This window comes from Eptesicus fuscus, chromosome 5 (assembly GCF_027574615.1).
Source record: "Eptesicus fuscus isolate TK198812 chromosome 5, DD_ASM_mEF_20220401, whole genome shotgun sequence".
NCBI lineage: Eukaryota > Metazoa > Chordata > Mammalia > Chiroptera > Vespertilionidae > Eptesicus > Eptesicus fuscus.
The window spans coordinates 60,205,076-60,213,602 of NC_072477.1; the positions used below are offsets into that span (position 1 = coordinate 60,205,076).

The 8,527-nt window shown below is 39.0% G+C and overlaps 1 pseudogene; it reads right to left on the reverse strand.

The window, feature by feature from the left end:
* Nucleotides 1-2,245: 2,245 nt before the first annotated feature.
* On the reverse strand, nucleotides 2,246-4,494 carry LOC103287545 (T-complex protein 1 subunit zeta-like; annotated as a pseudogene).
* Between the last annotated feature and the right edge of the window lie 4,033 nt (nucleotides 4,495-8,527).

Here is an 8,527-nt window from a genome sequence, read left to right on the forward strand (position 1 = left end):
TGCTCCAGCAAACTTAGGAATAAGAGACAAAGAAGGACGTTACATAATGCTAACGGGATCCATACAACGAAAGAATATAAGCCTTGTAAACATTTATGCACAATGGACAGGGAGGCCACTAAAATAACAACAATGAGGGGAGCAGCAAATGTCACAGGAGAAGCCAATGTTTCTCTTGGAAAGGACAGTTCACTGGCAACTGTCATTTGAATTTCTTAAGAAACATTTCCTCACGTGTAGTCACCAATCCCAAGGTTACAGAGTCTAGAGCTGATGGCTTGTATCGTCTTTTCTCAGGAATATGCTAGCCAACTTTGAAGTTGGCTGGGGTCATTTTTTTGACACTACAGTAAAGGGTAAGGTGGTGGGTACACAGTAACCTGGGAAAGGACTTTTCGCTCTGTATAATCTATTTTTCCCCTGTATAGTCTATTATATTGCTTCTAAATTTGTTTATTCTGCTCTTTCTAAACCATAGTTCCAGAGCTTTCATACTTGCAGATGTCTAAGCATTAGACTAGAACAAGAATTGATTGTTCCTATTATCATTTTGTGTCCTGCTGAGCCCTCCCTACTGGCTACTCCTAGACCACTCACTGGGCAGATACGATACAACATCTAGGAGGGAAGTGCTGCCAAGCTGATTGTTTCTGGCAATGCCATTTTCCCCTTGTCCTTTCAATATTCTTGTGATGCTACCCCTGCGATTACTGCCAATCTGTAGAAAGTTACAGGATGATTTTTTTGTGAAGGACTGAATTTGCCTAACTTGCTTTATGTTGTTCATTGTTGGGGAGGAAGGGGGACTGTGCTTGTTACATATAATTCCTGTGCCTCTATTGGAGTCCATTGGGTTAGATTCGTCCCAATCATTCATGATTCAGACATTGTTATGCATGTGCTGTCAGGGCTTAGTATTAAACAATTTTCTTGGTTCAGATTTGGATCACTGTCTCTGCTTGAAAATTATTTTTTACAATGGCTCCTCTCTCTCTCTCTCTCTCTCTCTCTCTCTCTCTCTCTCTCTCTCTCTCTCTCTCTCTCTCCTCTCTCTCTCTCTCTGTCTTTCACACACACACACACACACACACACACACACACACACACACACACTTTTCCATTGCCAAATTCAAATTTAGGGCTGGCATAAGCCTACTTTATTTTGGTTCCTGATCATAGCCCAGCCATTGTGTTCTGTTAAACAAAATAAATTATTAGAGGAAGACACAGAGCCCATGTCTGTGTTTTAACAGAGCATGGTTTCCGTATATTGGCTCTATTGACAGTTTGGGCTGAGTAATTACTTGTTATTCAGGCTGTCCTGAGCACTGTAGGATGTTTAAGCAGCATCCCCAGTCTCTACCCTCTAGATGCCAGTAGCAGTACATCGTGGCAATGAAAAGCTATCTCCAGATACTTCCCAGTGTTCCCTGAGGGACAAAATCGCTTCTAGGTGAGAACCCCTAGATTAGCAGAGAGATCATACACACCCAACTTCAAGCAACTTGTTAAGACAGCCTCAAAAGTAGTGAGCAGGCTCAGCTGTTCACCCAGCTGTGTGGACCACCTGTGGCCAATTACTTTGACAAGATTATTAAGTTACAGGCTTGGGCATGCGGCCTCAGCTATAGGCAACTATATGTACTCTGTGGGTTGGCTCCACTGATGGGATTGGGTTACACACATTCCACTTTGCTTTGCTCTTCAAGTTCTTAAAGGCAGCTCAGTTACTTGCTAACTAATAGTGATGACAGTTTGAACCACCATATGACCCCAAGGTGGTTGAATGAGTTAAATAGAAATAACCATAATGACTTTTGCCCAAATTATTATTATCATTGTTGCTGGTGTTATTGTCATTATTTTTTTTAAGTTCCAAAATTTGGAGAATGACATGAAATTTTATTTTATTTTTCAAGGGATATTTAATAAGGTAGATAACATACTTTTCTAACATGTATTTTTTTTTTTATCACAGAAGCTAAAGCATAATATCCTATGCACTGGGTGAAAATGGCCTGCTTTATGTGTATACACTGAGTGCAATTAAAAAATACTGTAATTATAATTTCAGCCTTTGGAATTTGCATAGGTGCCAATGTTCTCTCCTTTCTTCATATGGGAAAGAAAAATTCCTTTGAAAATCATTTGAAGCTTGGACAAAAATCCCATAGCTGTATTCTTAGGATCACTCTGTATCATCTTCATGATTCTGATAATACAAGGGAAGCTTCAAGTTAACCTTTTAGGGAAGACATTCCACCTCACGTAATCTCATTGACCAGGAGTGAAGCTGTTTCTTTACACAATTGTTATCCTATATGCCTATGTCTGCTGCTACCATTGGCTCACCTGTGTTCAGGTCCACAACCACACATTGACGTGATTCTGAATACTCTGCTTGAACTTTAACTGGTGTTTCCTGAAGATCAAAACCAGAATTCTGAGCAAGAACCTTGGGAATAATTAGCAAATGAACTTCAACAAATCCTTGAACTCCAAGTTGGGCCCTGCCCTTTAAACTGGGCTTATATTTAATCAGGCTTCTGCCATTGCCACTTCCACTGCACCTGGAAGTACATAGCCATTATCAATAGCATTTTAACAGTCCTCAAGCCATCTCTTATTGCATCTTTGATTTGAGTGAAGGCATGCTTATTTGGTCCTTGGAGCAAGGATTGTTACATTTCTCAATAAAGATGAACTTCTATTCTCCCAATGTATACTCACACACAAGTCTTGCTTGTCCAAAACAATCAGGATTTAGGTCATCAAAAAAATTTAGAGCTACACCAACATGAGCAAGAGTCAACATTTCCATATTACTCCTTTTAGCTCTGTGCAGAGCTACTCTGCCTTCTTTGCAAGAGCACCTAAGGAAAATGGGTTAATTCTCTTTTGATTAATAACAACAAATACTTTATCTGAGTCACCACAGGCTTTCCTTTTCAGTTCTATTATTTTTTTAACTCTATCTTCAATGAATTTTCTTTCAGCTTTTACTAGTTACTCTCTCTTCAGTGCTCTTGTACAAAAAAGCCAGAATTCAATTCTGTTTTTTTCATATTCTAATGACACATTGATGTGAAGATGTATTTTCTTTTTTTTTCCATATCAGGATGCCATGCCCAATGGTCCAAAACAAGACCTTTATTGAGCTTGTATCAGTTTTAGATTTATATTTAATCTCCATGATCTCAACCATGAAGAGATTAATAGGTTCATCTTGTTTTTTACTGGCCAATATGGAGTCAACTAGAGCCTCTGTTAAGACATCAGCAAGTTCGGCAGAGATGTTCTGGCTACATCTAGGAATATTTCCCTGTCCATCTCTTTGATTTGTTCCCCAAACTAAAGTGCCTTTTCCTTTGCAGCTTCAAATCCTTTTGTTATTATTTTGAGATAAAGACCTTCATAAATGTAAAAATCCACCTGTTTCAGCAGTTCTCCAATTGGAAGTGGTGCCATCCCCAGTGATGTCATCCTGGACTGTTGCTATGTTTGCTATTAAGGAGGCTGTTGGGTGTTAAATTTGTACTTAATGAAGAAGCACTTGGCTATCTATAATAATAAAAGGGTAATATGCTAATTAGACTGAACGTCCTTCCTGACGAAGCTGGGCTGGAAGGAAGCCAGCCCAGGTCCCGGGTGCTTGTGGGTGGCTGGAGGGAAGCTGCCTGGGTCCCGGGTGCCAGAGGGAAGCTGGTGCTGGCAGCCAGGGGAAAGAAGGCCTACTCTTGCATGAATTTTTGTGCATTGGGCCTCTAGTCTTTAATAAGCTTGATGTCTCCAGCACTAAAAAAAGCATATTCATGATGCCCATAGGCCCCAATTTGGTCCTCAACACATCCTACAGCCCCCCTCTCCGCGCCCCCCTCCCGGGCCACGCTAATGTTGACTGCCAACCTGTTTGGGCTCAGGCCACCTTGGCTTTGGGGTTCAGGGTCTTCATGGCTGCTAAAGCTGAGCCAGCAGAAGAGGAAGAGACCAGGAGCAAAGAATGCTCAAAGCTGGCTCAGCGACATAAAATTTTATTGACTTCTCCTTAAATAACTGTAGGTCTGCTTTTTCATTGGCTACTATGTGTCCTGATGTCCTCTTAAATAGAACATATCCAGGCCCCAGTTCTTCATCATTCATCTCCCAAACAGCATTTTTAAAACTTTCTAATTTCTATTAGTTCTTTCTGTTATCTAGGCTTGTAACAGCACACACATGAACTGCTAAATTCGGTTCTTTTCCTTCAAGTCTTTCAACATACAATTATCAGATTGTCTTTTCTAAATCAAAGGTTGGATTAAAAACTTTATTTAAAAACATAAAATGTCTCCATTATCAATCAAGTTCAAATTTTGTAGCTCAGCAATTAGATTTTTTCCAATATTTACCTTCATCCTGTATTTTTCCTCTTTCTGTTTCCTTCATTTCTTCCTTCCTTTCACCTATTTCTTCAACATTAGTTCTTAACCAATCATCTCGCAAAATGTGGTCCATGGTTCATCTGAAGAATCAACAAAGATACTTTTTAACCTGCAAATTTCTAGGCCTAGCCCCAGAATTTCTAAGGGTAGGACCTGGCTATCCCAAAAAACTAAAATAGCATTTACTCTTAAGACTCAGCTTCAAACTAACTTCACTTTTTAAAATATTTAGTGCTTTCCTTCTAGTACTTACCACATTCTAACTTGGAAAAGGAGAGAGAGGAGGAAAGTAGGATAAAGAATGACTGTAATTTTTGTATCAGGAACTGTTCTAATCACTTTACATTGGTTATGTAATTACATCTTTGCAATATTATTATTTACATACAGGAAACTGAGACTTAGAAAATTTTCTTTATTGGCCCATAATTACAAAGTCCACAGAGTCAATACTTAGCTGGGAACTTGCTCAGACTCCATTCTGATGTCTTTCTGTACATTATACACTTGTATTACATCTGTTATTTGAGAAAACTCTTTTTGTCCAAGTCCTTGATAAAATAGTTCAATGGGGAAAAAAATAGACTTAAAGGCAAACCAATCTCTACTTGAATTCTGGCCGTGGCATTTCTTGGCTTCTTCTAGCTGGCCCTAGCGTACCGCCATCTGCCTCTGGTTGAAAGAAGAGCTGAAGAAGAGAAGTGCAAGGGGCAAGCGCCTGCTATCTTTTAAGGAAGTTACTTGGAAACTGCACCCTAGCCTTCAGCTACATCCTATAACCTAGTCCAATAACCAACCTAGCTTCAAGGGAAGTTGGAGCTTATTTCTTTATCTGTGTGGCCGTGAGCCCAACTAAAAATCAGAGGAGAATAGATTGGGAGAGCTTTTTATGCCATCTAATCATAATGGACATTTCATTCCTTTTCCCTACATTTCCCTTTTTTCTGGTTACAATACCTTGTTCTTCCTCTGGCACCATCCTTTCAATCCATGACCTTTAGGTGAATCTTATTCTATACTCCAGTGAAGGACAAATGCTCCAGGTGTAGCCAGTCAGAGTTGGGGTGTGATTCAGGCCAAACACACCAAATAAGAGTGAATCCTGAGACTTTGTTGAAGGAACTGGCAAAGAGAAATGCCCTTCCTGCCATAGTCTTGAAACTAAGAGAGGGTATCCTGGAGGTCTTCAGAGTCTAAAGCCATTGCAGGGAGAAGCAGAACTGAGAAGGAGAGAGAGAGAGAGAAGAGAGAGAGAGAGAGAGAGAGAGAGAGAGAGAGAGAGAGAGAGAGAGACCCTGATGACATCACTTGAGGCTTTGGATCAAACTCTGCTGAAGGCTGGTATCTACCAGTGGATGTTTTATTTACATACAATAAATTTCTCATTTTGCTTGAGCCCTTTGGAATAGGGTTCTCTGTTCCTCATAGTGTGCTAAATAAACAAAGATTCAATAAATAGTCATTAATAAGATATTCATCTTTGAATTTCCCACACCAGCATACTTTGTACATAATGGATGCTTTAGAAATAATGACTGGGAGAGTGAAAAAAAAGAACTGAATAAATAAGTGACTGAGACTTAGGGCAACCCCATGAAACTAGAAGAATTTTATTAATTTCTTTATTCCAAATACTTTATCTGACCATGTTTACTTTTAGAAGTCACAATTTAAAAAAAAAAAAATTAGTCCAGATGGCATGGGATGGTTTTCAGAGCTTTTTGCAAGACCTTGAAAAGAAACCAGGAAGGGACGATCTCCCCAGTTCCGGTCAGGCTTTGCCCATATGTGAAAGCAGAATCATTCCCCAATAGTTTCCAACTAAAATTTTATTTTCACTAATCATCTGTTGCCCGTCTTCCTGGTGATGGAATGCTGTGAGGGCACCATTTCAGGGTCACCAGATGGTGTCCTCATGAACAGTTCCTATGCAGGTCCCCTGAAAGGGGACAGGGCAAACAGTTGAGCAACAGGCCCTTCAGTACAGCAAAATATGGAATTAATCAAGCATTTGTTACTTATACCCATTTTGCTTCCAAAACAGATTTGAGTGGGCTTTTAATAAAAGGCACATGTACAATAGATTTGTTAGAACCAGGATAAAATAATAAGTACCATACAATAAAGGGTAACTATATCTATTAATTACATTTTTATTAATAGCTACACTGATGGGAGCTTACCATAGGTGTGGTTAAGTGCATTGTTCTAGGCACTTAACTTCTTATAAATTCACTTAATTCTCACAAGAGCTCTGTGATGGAGTTCCTATTATTATTTTCATTTCATGATAACAAAACTGAGTACAGAGGTTGAGTGATTAGCTCATGGTCATATATCAGTAACAGATATATATATATATATATATAATATATATATATATATCATGGCTGAACCAGGATTTGAACCCAGTCTAATTCAGAACAAGAGTTAGTCAGAGAAGAAATGTTGTTTTAGAGTTCATCAGCCAGGGTTTGAATCCCTTCTCTTCCTCTTAGTACCTAATGACCTTGACAAGTTGCTTAACTTCTTTAATTGTGTCGGGTTATTCATCTGTAAAATGGGGATAATGATACTTACCTCTTGGGTTTGAGGTGAAGACATCATGTGTAAAGATGTGTGGTACAGTGAGTAGAACAAAGTAAATGAGACATAATGCTGTACTCTACAAGTAACCTTTTGTTATCTTCTTTTAAATAATACTCTCAGAGGACCTGAAAACACACCTCTCTCAAGAAGACATACGAATGGCCAATAGATATATGAAAAGATATTCAATTAGGGAATTGAATATTAGAGAAATTAGGGAAATGCAAATCAAAACTACAATGAGATACCACCTGGCAATTAGGGAAATGCAAAACAAAACTACAATGAGATACCACCTCACACCTGTTGGAGTGGTCATTATCAACAAGACAAGCAATCGCAAGTGTTGGAGAGGTTGTGGGGAAAAGGGAACCCTAATTCACTGCTGGTGGGAATGTAGACTAGTATAACCACTATGGAAAGCAGTCTGGTGATTCCTCAAAAAATTACAAATAGAGCAACCATTCCACCCAGAAATCCCTCTCCCGGGTATATATACCCCCAAAAATATAAATCATGTATTCACAAAAATATATGCACTCTTATGCTCATTGCAGCATTACTCATGGTGGAAGACATGGAAACAACCAAAGTGTCCTGCAATAGAGGACTGAATAAAGAAGATGTGGTACATAAACACAATGCAATACTACTCAGCCATAAGAAGGGATGAAATAATGCCATTTGCAACAACCTGGATGGACCTTGAGAACATTATGCTAAGTGAAATACGTCAATCAGAAAAAGCTAAGAACCATATGGTTTCACTCATCTGTGGGATATAAAACTGAAACTCATGAACACAAACAGAGGTGTGGCAGCGTGGTGGTTACCAGAGAGAAGGGGGTGGGGGTGGGGGAAAGTCCTAATATATAGTGACAGGAGAAGATTTGACTTTGGGTGGTGAGCACATGGTGCAATACCCAGATCTTGTAACATAGAAACCCACACCTGAAACCTATATGTTCATGTTTACCTAGGTCATTCCAATATATTTAACAAAAAATAAAATAATTAATACTCTCATAATGTTCAAATAATCTAATATTATGTAAATGTTAGATTATTAGCTAATGGAACCATGAATATTTTTCTCCTTTCCAATGTCATTTGCAAAAGATATCATCCATCTCTCACTATTTCATTTTGGTGACATTGCTAAGGTTGTACCCCTATGGGAATGACAAAACTACAAAAAATTAAGAGGAACATTCCATGGGGTTCAAACTGGACAAAAGAGAGTAGTTTATAGCATGTGAGCTAATAACATGGGGCAGATAGAATGTCAATTTTCCTTCCTGAGTATGCAGATCCTCAATAAAGCTCATCAAATAAAAGTATGGCCCAGCTCCCCTGCACTGTCTGCTTTTGAAATGAGCTCCTCTTTGTGTTAAGCAAATAAATAATAAACTCCCTATCTGCCTGTCCTCAGAACTGTAAGAAAGAAAGAGTGACATTGTCATTCAGGGCTGCCGACACAAAGAAAAGTTGGGGCACCAAAGCTGCCGAGCCAGTGA